Below are 13,840 nucleotides of genomic sequence, written 5' to 3' on the forward strand. Positions count from 1 at the left end.
CTGATCAATACCCGACCAACACCTTCCGCGAGTAGTGAGACACTACTGAATCTTGCACATACATACTACAGTTACTGCATCTGAAGTAACCTGACCTATAGGGGAACAATCTCCAATTTATCATTCTAATTCCAAGGTATGCAGATGGCATATGCCATTTTCTTAGAAGTATAATTCAAACACAAACGGAGAATAACCCAGAGTCACACTTACTCAACCCCTGGAACGAAAGACTCTATCGTGCAGTTTTCCGAACATGTTGTACTGAATTTAACCCTTCTGGTCTCTTAATAGCTAATCCAAAATCTAGGGTCTTCTATCGAGACACCTCTATATAAGCAACTAATCTAATTCCTTCACACCAGTGTGCTCCAAGTCCATATCTCGTTCTCAAGCTCAAGAAGTCATATCATTCAGGGTCTTGCACCCCGATATACTCATGATCTCCCTGCTATCATTCTACAGCATGTTCTTGTTGGATTAGGTGTCTAAGCCCATAACTATAATTGGTATGTACTTGAATTGATAGCAACACAGTCCTTTTGGGTTGCCCTCAAACCTAGCAACTGGACAAGAAAATTATGAAATGAGAGATACTAATTTATTATAAGATTAATAAATTAATATAAATGATTTATTAATATGTTAAAAGATTAATATATTGATTAGGAAACATTATGTTTAATTAATAGTTAGCCAGAAATTAATCAGAATTAATTTTGGGGTTAAAAGTATTAATTATAAAGTGCAGGGACTTGTTTGCAATAATCTAATAGTTGAGTGGAAGGCTCCAGAACCTCCTTGGAAGGGGTGGACGAAATCTATAGGGGAAACCCTAATAATTTCGTCCATGGGGGCCTGGATAAGGCCCTTGGGTTTGCTTAGGCCCTAAGCAAGGAGCATTAGGGTTTTTCCCTAAACCCTAGATCCCTCAGCTATATAAGGAGCCTCCTAGCTCACATTTTGGGCACTCCTTCTTTTGAAGAAACCCTAGGCTGAGAATTTCATACTCCCTCCCTCTCTCTCCTTCTAATTTCCTTCTTGCTAGTTCTTGGGTGTGATTCCATTAGAGGCATTACATTTGTGGTGCTAAGCTTCCAAGAAGATCAAGATCAAGATCAAGAGGATTGTCAATTGTTTGCTATAACAATTGAAAGGTATGTAACTCCTAAACCCTAGTTTGTTACTTTCGAAAATAGCCTCTCTCCTCTAGGGTTTGTGTTTTTCAATTCAAAGTTATATGTTCAATAGTTAAAACGTAGATCCAAAGTAGGCCGCATGTGAACTTAGGAATTGTTTTTCTAGTTTATTTGTTTTACCTAAAACTCATCAGTGGTATCAGAGCCATTGTTGTTTTAAATTGAATTGCTATAATAATTGAATTGCAAATTAGGGTTTATAGCTATTAAACCCTAAAAGGCCAAATTTTCGATTTCTAGGGTTTTTGGTTCAAAGGGTTTTCAAAATCCCTAGCCTCCATGAACCCTAATCAAAATTAGGGTTAGGGTTTTGAAAACCCTAGCCTCCTCCCCTTGAAATTTCGAAATATGCTAGCCCTTTTAGGGTTTCTTTGTTTTGGATAATAGTTCCCTTATTGGATAATTGAAAAAAAAATAAGGAAATTATCCTATCCCCATATTTTCGAAATCTAGAAGGGATATGGATTAGGATTAAATTAATTCTTTAATTTAATTAGATAATCCTTACAAGATTTAATTAATTAATTTATAGTTAATTAATAGATAAATATTAAATCTAGTTATTTGATTGAGAAAAATAAGGAAGTTAACCTATCCCCATATTTTCGAAATTTAGAGGGATAACGATTAGGATTAAATAAATTCTTTAATTTGATTAGATAATCCTTACAAGATTTAATAAATTAATTAAAAGGTAATTAATAGATAAATATTAAATCTAGTTATTTGGATTATTTTAAATTTAAAATTAATGGCTTAATTTTCGAAATTTATATATAAACCCTAAAGTTTTAAAAAGTTTAAAACACACCGTATATATATGTTATAATTAAAAGTAAGAATATTATATATATATATATATATATATATATATATATATATATATATATATATATATATATAAGAATATGGTCAGTCAAATCGCTAGTATGCCTCACTCACGAAGCTAGTCTATAAGGGGGGTATAAGGAAACTGCCTATAAAATGGTAGTTGAATGGGTGTCCACTCTCACCTACCGCTTCCTTGATTAGTGGAGGGTCGTTAGCAGAACGGATTTGATAGGACAACTACACCTCATTAAAAGTATAATGTTATTAAAGAAAGTACTAGAACATTATTTTACAAAATCCCAACTCTAGTTACTTTAGAAAAAAATGTGAAAAAGTATGCTAATCCATGAAATTGCACATTATGCTTTATTGGTCGTTAGTGGAGCGTGTGTGGTTACCCGACATACTAAAAGGCACTAATAAAGAGTAGTAATGGGTATCTCATGATAGTCATTTTGATGGAGCGTGTGTGGTTTACCAGCACATCAATAGTTAATGATAAAACAATGAGGTTACCAAGCACATTTGCATGGTTATTCACATCATGTTTGTGATCCTCGGCATCCCAGTCACAAATAGAAGAGCATAATCCGAGATTAAAACATGCCATTGAATAGTTTCAATGTATCTCAAAAGATCTAGGAGTTTCCAATACATTTAAAACTTAACCTTCTTTTTCGTTTTTCATGGTGGAAATTGGTAAATCGTCATTTACCTACCTTCAAATATTTTGCAAATTGGATTACGGCATCCCTCTTCCAATTTGTGGAATGTTGTGTTGGATCCTAGCCTTAATATCTCTTTTGGTTGTATTATTAAGGATTCAATCAACTAACTTGATTTCTCCCATTGTGTAGATGTCTGAATCTAACCATGGTATTCCCAAATCCAAAGGAAATGATATTCCTGCTCAAAGTGAAAGTATGTTCCACAATGAAGGTGAAAGATCAATCCCTGCCATGTGGACTAGCTTGAATTCACTTCCTCCACCTCCTCCCGTTGTTCTCCTAAATCCACAAGACTGAAGGATTGAAAAGTTCAATATCACTCAAGCCCTTTTGGCAAGTAAACATGAAGATAGGAGACCTGTGTGTGCACACGTCTTAGAGATAAAGTCACACATTGATAGGTTAGGCATGTTTGGTGTCGAGATTTCAAGTGAGTTGGTTGTTGACTGGGTTCTTCAGTCGCTTCCTGAATCATATAGTGAGTTTGTTAGAGAGTACTATATGATGGATCACGACGTAAACCTCATTGATCTCACCTATTTGCTTATAGTTGCTGAATCAACAATGATTTGGCGTGCTGGTCAAGCAAATTTGTCTGGTGAATCAAACTCCCAAACTTCAATGGACATTGAAAATGATGACATTGGAGATCCAGAAAAGTTAAACTCTCAGATAGTTCCTTGTGTCATTCCAAAAGAGTCCATTTGTTTTTATTTCCAAGAGAAGGGGCGTTGGAGACGAAGCTGCCCCATCTACCTGAAAGATCTAAGAGATAGGAGAGTCTAGTGTTATGGCTACTCTTCAGGTATGAAATCCACTATCTAACTCTTTTAAGTTCCTATTCCAGATTCTTAATTCATGATGTGATAAGATTACATTTTGATGTTTTGTAGGATTGAAGAAAAGAGAGGAAGCTTAAGGGAAGAAGTAAGCTGAATCTAATCTTGAAGAAATGGATTTCGATCGCATTGCTTGAAGATTGGGTTCTTGAGATACTACATGGTGTTAGAATAGATTGCTAATAACATAGTTTTTCAATTGATTTTGCATTGTAAGGACATGTTTTCCGCTGCTTTTATGAATAAAATAAAATTTTTGGTTTGAATAATTTTATATATCCTTGCAATGAAATCGTTATGAAAAATTGATGTTTGTGTATCAATAATGGATTTGATTCTTAATTATGTCATTTGTGAAAATGTTGAGAATTTGCCAAATAAAGGAAGATTCTCATCGCCCAAGTTTCAATTGGACAAAAACTTGGAGTCATGTAACTTGGTTGCGTCATGAATGAGAAACTTCATATTTGGAAATTAGACTAATTCTTTGACAAAGTGTCAAGAGAAGGACTAGGAGATCGAGTACACTAGGTTTTACATTGATCAAGTCCACCACGAGAGTGATAAAGATGTTTGTCATGATTTACTAAAGTTTAGTGAATATGGTTATGCTTATAAGATTAATTCTGAGTTGATTGAAAGAGTTTAAATCAATAGCAGAACGAATAAGAAGAATCAAGAAGGCAGAAAGATAAAAGTTTCTCTATTCTAAGAAGAAGGGAGCGTACCTTTTATTGTATTTTATGATAAGTGTTAATGATTAAAAAAACCACATCGATCCTCCAAGTGGGTCTTAGTGCATTTGTATGACCAAGAAGAGGAATCGAGAATTGTAGAAACGGTTAAAATCAAGAAGTCAGTCATACTTCGTTCCAATATCAAGTCTTAGAGATACATTCCAAGATTGTGAATTGAGTGACAAGTCTTAAGTAGGTTTATAACACACATCAAATGTGGAGTTTAGAAAAGGCTTTCTTATTCTTGCACCTTTGAAATTGGTAAGTTGTGCTGTCTTGGATAAGACAAAGACCAACTAGGACCATTTATGTGAAGTGTTTTGTCTTGATAAGAACTACACTAACTCTTGAATATTTGTTTTGTCTAGGAAAGGTTCGTGATGAGAGAATCATTTATGTCAAGAGGTCAGTGGGAGTCTCATTTGTCTTGAAAAGTTTCAAGAACAAATCAAGAATAAACCGATAGTTAATCACTAGCACACGACTTGAGGTTTCTAACCTATCGTGTTCACATATTGTTGTTTCTGTGCCATTCCAGGTTAGTCAACTATGCATGTGAGTCAACTATGCGTCGTAAAAGGCTTAGACGACACGCAAATGCGCGTCAAGGAAGGCCCTGTCATAAAGAGAGACGACATGCTTTTGCGCGTCGTCTATAGACGACGTGCATTTACGACGCTCATTTACGACGCGCAATTACGACGCGCGTTTACGACATGCAATGCGTATCAAGGAAGTCCTTGTCAAGACGACACACATTCGCGTGTCGTAACCTTACGACACGCGTGTTAATGACACGCAACACGTATCAAGAAAGCCCCTGTCAAGAAAGGCCATGTCATAAATGAAGATGACACACATTTTTGCGTATCATAATTTTAAATGTTTAAGAAAAATATTATTTATAGATTTACTAATTTTCAAATTAAATAATACATTAAAAATCTCATAATACAAAATAAAATACCATAAATAACAAAGATAATTCATTTCACTAATATGTCAAATACAAATAATTATTCCAAAAGTGAGTAAATGTTATAAAAAAATGAACTCATTTCTATATAATTGCATCATCTAGCTTACTATGTGCCAACAACTCTGTGTTTACTTTTTCTTGAGTCTCGTTTCCTCCAAAGCTTCTAGCCATGCCAAAATATGATATCTTGAGTCTCGTTTCAAGAACCAAAATCACCTTTAATCACCCAATTAAACTCTAATGTTGGTAGACTGACAGTTCCAGAATCAAGTTTACATCCATCTCCTTCAATCACCCAATTAAACTCTAGATCTTCTGTTGTTTGAAAGAAATTGGTGTTTGTAATCTATGAACAAAAAACGCAAAGGAATTTGGAGTGTGATTAAAAGCATAGAGGAATGCTTTGTTGCAAGCTAGAACAGCAAGAAGCACTTTGTTGCGAGCTGCCTGCAGAAAACCATGGCAGACATAAAGACATGAGCATGAGCTTTGTTGTTGCTTTTATAAAAACTGAACTTATTCTATAGGTTATAAGATATGGTATAAATTTTAAACTTTTAAGCATTCTATAGCTCAGATAAAGTAGAATGGGAATCATTAAGAATACAATGAGTACTTTGTTGTTGGAAGAGGTGTAACCATTTCATAATATGTTGACTCAAAAACGAAAATTTGGCAACTTTACCTATACAAAGCTGGAGACAGAAAGAAGTGGCTTCTCTCCAATCTTCTGATTTCTAGCCTGAAAATTAACAAAGAATTTAGCAACTTGTAAGGAATAAAGGAAGAAAATACTACAATAAGTTTAGAACTTAAAAATCAATTAAGATAACATGCAAATAATGAGAGCAGAATACCTAATAACCAAGCCAACAAGTTAGCATCGTATATTATGGTGTAAATAGATGAAAGATAAGCTTAGGTCACACAAAAGTTCCCCAAAACAAAAGTAGAAGATAAATATAATAAAATTAAGAAATGAAGAACATACTTGTATTAGAAGCATGACAAGTGCAAAGATAACTTTTGCAACTTCTGTTAGAAATTTAACACTGATGGGGCTAAAATTGAACTTCCCATCAACCTTGGACACATACACCAAAATCGGCTGTAAAAGATGATCAACTTAGTGAGGTATTGATCAATTATGTAACACGGAAACACTACACAAGTAACTATACCTAGATATTATCCAGTCAATGATGCATGGAATTTAAAGAGTTGTTTATGTTATGTGAAAGATATGTACTATAAATAGATATACAAAACACGTTCTTTATCTTGTCTTCCAGGATAATGAGGAGAAAAAGATTATATTATACCATCAACATCCTTCTCACTATAATTGGATATATGTTCTACTCTAATAAGATATAAATTGAGAGCTCCCAAAAGATGACAAAAGTTTCTCTTAGAAAACTATTATGCATGAACAAAATGCCTACACAGCATATAGAAAATGACAAATCCGATTCATATAGTCTAGGGACTATGAAAGGAAAGTACTTTGGCAGATTCTATCATACTTTTTTTTGCCATGGTGAAGTTCCCTCAGGAATCTATGTTCCACTGTTAGGAATTTGGGAATAATCTAAATAAGATATAAATCCAAAGTTTACAAAAGATGCCACAAGTTTGTCTTAAAGAAAACTACAGTATATGAAACATATGTAAGCTCTCTAGCCTTGAGACTTGCGAGGGATATCAATATATCACTGCTAAAGAAATTACCTGTAAGCCAACTAACATGCAGTCACCAACAACCAAGAGAACATCTTTTATGCTCCTGTTGTTTTACATTGTTTATTTCAACCACCATCAAAGCTGAAATCACACCAACATCACTAAATTTATGAATCAAAATGATAAACAGTCGGATTTAATTTTACTAAATTGCATAATTTTATTATATTGGAATATGTATATTGTATACCTCAACTGCATAGGAAGATGGATGCTATAAATGAAAACTGCATATGATGTCCCTCTTATTCCCAATTTCAGCTCCAACTGAGATCATAATTCATATAGTTTTAGAGAAAAACTACATAGTACATGTGTTGATTTTTTGTATTATATATTGAAAAGAAACTTATTGTAGGTGCAAGGAGACCTCCAAAAATAATAATTCCATAAATTAGAGAAAAACAAATGGCATAGTATTGTTTGAGACAACTCAATGTTAGCATAAATGTCCTTCTACACACGGATGCCTCCTACCCAACTAGACAGATAATTAAAGTGCTTTTCATATGAGTTCACTAAAAAATGGATGAGTTTATAAAAACAGAAAAATGATGACAACAGGTCTTTCACCTAACTACATTACCTAAGGTTAATGGGAAGGAGTATCCGCGGATAATTGTTTTGGCAGACGGCTGGTCTGCTGAAATTAAGACAACTCTCGCAGGCTTTCTTTCTCGAGCTTTGCCTGGACTAATTTTGAACGAGCAGCTACATCAGTTTTAGCACAAACCACCTAATTTTGACAAAGTCAATATCTTTAAAATATACTCAAATTTCAAGATATTTTATTTTAAAAGTTAAGATCATATTACCAAAGTTTGAGCAGTTGGGCCATTGGTGAACCACATCTTATTCCCATTTAAAACATAACCACCGTTAACACGTTCAACATTACATTTCGTTCCAACAACATCTGAACCAGCTGTTAATATTAAAAAAGAAAAAAATATATATAATTAATTCATAAGTAGAGACTTAAAGATAATCTAAAACGGTAAAATTATAAAAAGTACCATTAGGTTCATTCATTGCAAGAGCTCCAACATGATCCCCACTAATTAACTACAAGAAAGAAAGAAAAAGAAATTGAAATGGATTCATGAAAGAACTTACATAAAACAAGATGAAATTCACCGAACAATTAGTTTTTTTTTAAATTAAAACCTTGGGTAAATATTTCTCCTTTTGTGTAGCTCTTCCGTTTCTCACCTGCGAGATTAACAAACTTGTTATGTTAGTTAAACATGTGTGAAGGGTTTTCATGATTTTACAAGTACAGAGTTTTTGGTGTTACCAATTGATCAATACAAAGATTAGAATGGGCACGAAAGGTTTTTCTAACTGATCCTGAAGCACAACTAATCTCCTCCAAAGCTATGCAGTGATATAAATAACCTAAACCTAATCCTCCATATTCAACTACAAAAACAAGATTAATTTTACAACTATTTTATATTTAAAAAATTTAGTTCATCATCTCAGACTTCCCACTCCCGTTTCTACCATTGAATCCATGTTGGTAAATATAATTACAACATACTTTCATTTATTCTTATCATACTTTCGGTTCTGTTTATTGCTTTCCATCTTTTTCCAGAAAGTCATTTGATTGTTTCTACTTTGAAAAAGTTACCCAATTATATCTCTAGTAGAGTGGTATTTGGATGCCATTTGCTACAATTGGATAACTTTTTTCTTGAAAAATAAATCTAAATACATTTAAAACTGAGTGATTATAATGATAATAATTATTCATTGGTAGGGTTGTTTACTAGATACCATGTCTTTTATTGATGCACTTCCACCTCTTAGAATAAAACAATGGTAGGTGTTTGTTCTTTTGTTTGTTGATGCTCTTTCTGTCTCCCGGATTCCTGCCATGACCCGACACTTGACAAATAGAAGAAGGTTCTTTCAAAAGGTGAACTGTTTTCATTAACTTCAAGGTAATGACACTCATGATTACTCAAAATACTATGTGCACTCAAAAGCTATACACCCTTAACAACTTGCATTTTAGAGCAACATACAAGTAGTGAAAATATAGGCAATGTCAGTAATGTTTAAGAAGTTTAAGAAAAAACTTTTATAAGTGGTAGAATCTCAAGATAATTCAAATAAAAAAACTGAAAATAATGAAGATGTTAATGAAAAAAAGACCCAGAAAGAAATGTACTTGAAAATAATGAAAACTAATTTACCTAATTAAAACATTTTCCAAGTAGTGAAAATGCATTAGCTTTGCCTTTTGAAGATGCATCTTTTCTGTTACTTGAGTTCTATTCATTCAGGCTCTTGAATCTAATTTCTGTTTGATTAGAAACATACGATTCTTCATTTAAATTGGGTTTATTGCTGAGAGTACATTTATGACCTGAGATGTTAGCCTAATCCTTCATTATATCTGGATCACAGGAGATGATAGCTACCAAAGTTGTGTTTAAGAGCTTTCAATCTTGATTTTAAGCGACGTGCATGATTTAATGGATAGCCCTTGAAATCAAACAACAACCTGCTGTTAAACAGTAAAGCAGCCAAAATGAAACTTCAGAAATATGGTTCAAGCATTTCATCAAGCAGTTGGTGTGCAGCTGAAACTTTCTTTTCAATCTAACATCTAGTGGGTGGGTAAACATAGAATCTGAAAGGGATACATAAGAAAGGAATTAGTATTTGCACAAAATTAGGCATACAAATAGATATCTTAAACCCAATTGACACACACAGGGCATAAAACAAATAAGAACCCCTAATTGGTTCGATATTCTACATCATTTGAAATATCTTAAGGTGAAAAAAGAGTAAAATTATCAAGGATAAAAGAGGAATATACATTTAGGTCATTTTGAATTTCTCCTTGGAGCGGTTGAATCAGGGTATGCAATGTTGTACTAATTTTACCAACAAATTAAAGCACATACCTCATAGAGGAATTACCAGACCTAAAATCAATCTAAATTTCTTCAATAAAAGAAAATATCTTAATTTTTGGCACTTCTTTATGGGTGTCTCATTCTTGCTGAAAATAACAGCAATAGATGGAGGATGGATACATATTTCTTTCTTTCCAAATTGTAAAAGAACTCAACGCATGTAATTAAAAAACCTCAACAATATGTAATCATATGTTAATGTTGGGCTAGAATTACTGTTTAAAATGGAATTACCCCAAAATTAGCTACCATTAATATAAAATTAGTTAGCATTAATATAAAATTAGCTAGCATTAATATAAAAATGGAGGTAACATTAGAACATATAAAATCGAACTTAAATTTCCTTAGAGGCTGATGACCATTTTCTAAAATTAAAATGGAATTTCGCCAAAATTATTGATGTCCTCAATGCTATGAAAAAAGAAGGGTACAAAGAAATTACTTTTCATTAGGAGGAGGTGGTTGGCAGCTTGGAAGAGGCAATCGACAACTCAACTACTAGGACTTCCGTCTACAACAAATAACACACAAACGAATGGAAAAACCATGAACCCGATTTCACATCAGGAAAAGAGCTTTTAGATACCGATTAACCCCAAAATGGAACCTAATTCACCATCCTAAGAAAGAACCTGAAACAATCTAAATTATAAGAAACATGGAATCGATTTTACCATGGGGATGAGGATGGATTAGAAAGGAAAGTGAAAGGGGATTCGTGATAATGGAAAATTTTAGTTTTCTTTGCCCACGATTATATTCCAGTTTGCGCCAATACAAAGAGTTGAATACATATCGTCACAACATAGTTGGAAACAAGAAGTTGTGGGCAACGAAAGCTAGAATATTTATACTCAGATGCAATACATGGTACTTTAATGAAGTGGAAAGCACTAGATTTGATATCAAAGTAAAGGTAGTTCCATTTTTTGACAAGAGAGAAAATGTGTCTCTTCAAACGAGTTGAATTCAAATCAAGATGTTTTTTTTTTATAAATAATGATGCGTTGTAACCCTCAGAATTGTGGCCCGGGGGAAGATCTTGAGTCGCTTACATTAGAGAAAATTGATGCAGTACTTGTTTCGCTATAAAGAAGTAGATCTGACGACAAATGAACGGAATTCTAAACGAAAAAAAAATTGATCCATCATCTCTGATAACTCACAAAATTCAAAACGAAAACATACCTTAATCGGACCTAGGGATTGTAAACCTGAGCATTCGTCGCAGTCTCCGGTGAGGTGAGGTGAGCCTCTGAAGGCAGGAAGTTGGCGATACCAAGAACATCGGTCAGCAGAGTAAGTCGACGGCTGAGAATGAGTTGTAGGGGTGTTGTTGAGGTGTGTCGAGATTATGATAAACATACCTTAATCAGCTCTAGGACTTGGAAACTTGTGCAGTCGTTCCAGTCTCCGGTGAGGCGAGGTGAGCCTGAGGTCTCCGGTGGAAAGAGATGAGTTCAGGTCGCTTGCAGGTGAGGAGAGCCGAGGTAGAGAGTGTTGCAGAGAGCACTCCTTGAAAAAAGCCCTAGATAAAGGTCCGTATGATTTTTTGATAAGATAAATAGTATGTTCAATGAAGACGAGGGTTTGAAGACGACGTTCAATAAAGTTTTCAATGGTGAGGGCAAGAACGTTCATCCAGCAAACCGTACCTATTTATCCTCTTCATGAGAGCTTCGCGTTTGAAGATTCTTCGTGGATCTTTCTCCTCAAGAGTTAGAAGCATTCTCGCAACATTACGGATTTTGCTGAGTGCATATTGCATCCTCCAGAGCTCTCGCTTGCTTCGTAGACCGTATGCTCCGACCAATTTCAACTTTGCGTCTAGTCGTTCGTTTTCATTTGAGCGTCGATAATTAGGGCAAGAGGGAAAGGAGAAAAAAGGAAGGCAGGGTTTTTAATTTTTTAGATTTCATTTTTGCCCCTAGTTATTAAGGGATGGAACGCGCGTTCCATTAAAATTTATAAAGCGACGTCCATAGACAACACACACTATATTACAGGTGCCCTCCGTGTTTTTTTTTAGACACTAATTTAAGGGCACACAATAATGCGTGACCTAAATCCTTAAATTTTTTGAAGAGATGATACTTTTTAATGTCACTCTCTTTTGTGTAACATAAATCAATGAGCGTCGTGGTTTGCGCGTCGTAAAAGGCTGTTTTTCTAGTGGTGATGAGATCTCAATGGGTTGCATAGGGGCAAGACACCTTGATCAATGGAAAGTACATTGAAAGGTAGGGGTGAGTTGCTAAATAACTTGGAAGCAAAGGTGGGACCCTTGATGGCAAGAAATTAAGAATGGACATGTTCGATCCATAAGAATTTGGATTTGTCACAATTGTTGTCTTATGATTATGGTTATAACAAATTCACATGGATAGGAACACATACACCACAAAATCTGAGTGTTATAAGGTTTGTCTCCTTCATGAAAATGATTGTGAGGAAATGCTTTCGCTAAGAAAGATTTTGAAGATAGCATTATTTAATTTGTATTTCTCAAATTCGATTATGATTACGGCATCCCTCTTCATAGTTCGAATTATGGGAAATGGAAAATGGGTCTGAACATTTTAGACTTATTCTAGAAATGTTTAAACACACATATGGGTAATCTAAGGAAAAGTGTATGTGTTCGAGAAGCTTGAATAAAGGCTTATTAAAGCGTCTCGGTTTCAGAAATCTGGACTTTGGAAAAGAAAGTCAATAAGTAATTGGTTTCTAGAAGTCCAGCTAATTTCTGAATTCATGTCAAAGCTAGTGGGAGCATACATGTTATGCTAGGATAGATATAATCATCATGTTAGTGGGAGCATGATTATTATTATTTTATGTATTTCAAGTTGGCAATATTAATTATAGAAAAACAAAAGGTTTCAATTTGCAAAGTTGCATGAGTTAATAAGTTATTTTTCTATAATTAAGGGAGAGAATATTATACTTCGTTTCAAAATCTAAAGCTTAGATTGTGAAATTTTAATAAATTTAGTCAAAGGATACATAGTGTGTTTTTAAATTTCGATTATGATTACGCCATTCCTCTTCATAGTTCGAATTGTGAGAACGTGACACATAAAATATTATGGCAAAAAATTGAGAAAGTATCATATCTTTATGTAAGAATATCATGCATCATGTCCCATACGCTTCGGGTATAGGATCGATTGCAAATGCTATAATATTTGACCATTCTTAAATTTTCCAAATGTCTAGCACATTAAGAGGGAAAAAGGAGTAGAATCGGTTTTGACTAAAATAATTAAACAACTATCAAAGAACGATCCAAAGTTCGCTGAGGATTGGTCGCTTGTGAGTAGTTGGAAGTATGGTATTGGATGGACCATATCAACATTATTATGAATAGATAAGATTCTATTAAGAATGAGTTGTCATATGGTAATTATGGAAATGTTTCCGTATTGGGAGTTTAATGTTGAGAGTCTATGTCTAGATTAGAAACCTTTATGCAAGAAGGATGTTCAAAGGAATGAACTATGAATGTGAGACTTCGCGTCTACAGAATTGTCTTGTAACATTTTTGATAAGAGTACTTTGTAATTTCATTGGCCAAGTCTTTGTGACTTTTGTGCTATGACTTTGCGAAAGGATCGTTTCATAAAATGTTAGAATCTAGCATATTCTAGTAGTAGCAAGAACCTTGTGTTCCAACACTAATAATGAGGATTGGAAATTGTGAAATGAGCATCATTGGAACGGTTTTTCGATTGATCTATTTCACAAAGTATGGACCATGGGAAACAAGGTGTGCATGCTTGGAGCATGGGACAATTATTGTTATAATTCAAGTGATAGGTTGATTACTCGAAACATTATACAAT

This window comes from Lactuca serriola, chromosome 8, assembly GCF_051521515.1.
Source record: "Lactuca serriola cultivar US96UC23 chromosome 8, Lser_US96UC23_V15, whole genome shotgun sequence".
In the NCBI taxonomy this organism is placed as follows: Eukaryota; Viridiplantae; Streptophyta; class Magnoliopsida; order Asterales; family Asteraceae; genus Lactuca; species Lactuca serriola.